The sequence below is a fragment of the Galeopterus variegatus genome, unplaced genomic scaffold, assembly GCF_000696425.1.
Source record: "Galeopterus variegatus unplaced genomic scaffold, G_variegatus-3.0.2 Scaffold15514, whole genome shotgun sequence".
Lineage (NCBI taxonomy): Eukaryota > Metazoa > Chordata > Mammalia > Dermoptera > Cynocephalidae > Galeopterus > Galeopterus variegatus.
In genome coordinates, this window is record NW_007741625.1 from 21992 (window position 1) to 23535 (window position 1544).

Genomic DNA, 1544 nt, shown 5'->3' on the forward strand with positions numbered 1-1544 from the left:
ACTGCCAGCTGCCTTCTGTTTTGGAAGCCAATACTACACTGCAGAGAACCAAATTTCATGAAAACCTAGAGTCTTTCGAGTGTGCGCTATGCTTCCAGGCTGGATCTGGGGTCACCAGTCCAGTGCTTAAGGCTCTGGCCACTGGCAATGATTGTGATCTAATACACCAGATGGTGAAGTAGCCATTCAAGAAATATAGCTTACCAAAACAACCAAGAAACATCACTGATTTCTTTTGGAAGTTCAAATTCCACATCTTTGGGATGGATGAGTTTAAGTGACCTGGGTCCTAGCAGGAGAGTAAAAAAAAAGGCACAATGTAATAAACATGAAATACATGCCTTTGATCTCCCTTCCCCTTTCTCAGGAACATTTTTAAAATTCATAGTTTTTTTTCTTTTAAAACATTTTTATTTTTAAAATTTTTAAAATTTCTAATCTGACCATAAAAGCACTATTATACATGAAGCAAATATCTAAAATACCAAAGTTTTTTTAGGAAGATATTCAAAACCAATCAATCTCACTCTATAGAGAAACCACTGAATAGTTTGGTGTGCTCATTTGCAGTCCTTTATTATGTGGGTGTGAATGTCTGTATTTGTACATATGAGTATATATATGTATACTCAAGGTTTGTAGCCAAATGTTTCATTTAAAAAATATACCATAAACATTTCTTTTTTAATTCTTCAAATTTCCCTTATCCATTTCCCTTATCTCCTCAAGAACATCATCTTTATCTAGTCCAGCAATCTGTTATGAGGAATTATTTACTGTCTTTGGAGCATTATCTATGTCTTTTAGGGCCGATCATGCCCTCCTCTGTTTACAGAAAGTGCACCGTGCACTGAGCACAGTAGGTTCTCAATGAACAGAGTAGGTGTTCAATAAATTGAATGGGATTGAACACCCAGCTGTCTCCATGGCCAGCTCAGGTGTTAAAGTGAGCAGAAGTGTGTTTGACAGATGTAACAAAAGCTCTTCCAGGAGATGAGGTCCTATCTCAGGGCAGCTTTCCTATGAGACAGGCTGTCACTCTGGGGCTTGAGTGACATAACTAGACATATTTGTCCCACTGACACCCTGATGTAATATAGGACCACAGAGTCTGCTACATCACGGGTTTGTTCTAAAACCTGAAGCTCTCCATTTCCTCATCCACAGTAGTGGTGATCCTCACAGTCATCTCCCAGAGAGATGATGTAATGAATGTGAAAGTTCCCACGAGCGGTTGTGAAAACAAGTTCTTTTAAAACCCTCAACTGAGTGGAATTTCTGCCCTTTCTAGACCACACACCAAATTACAGCCTTTTCAAGTTCCCTTTGATGAAGAAATGCGACTGAAGAGGCATCCTGCAAAAGCTCTTGTTTTTCCAAATTAAAATTGGGGTTTCACATACAAATATTTTTATTTACATTCATGACACATAGAAAACAATGCACCTTTTGGTCTCTGGAATCTTGTTTGTTTTATAATGGCATCTTCCAGCTGGACTTGATTTGCTTCTGGTGAGAGCTCCTTCCAAACACCACTGAAACAG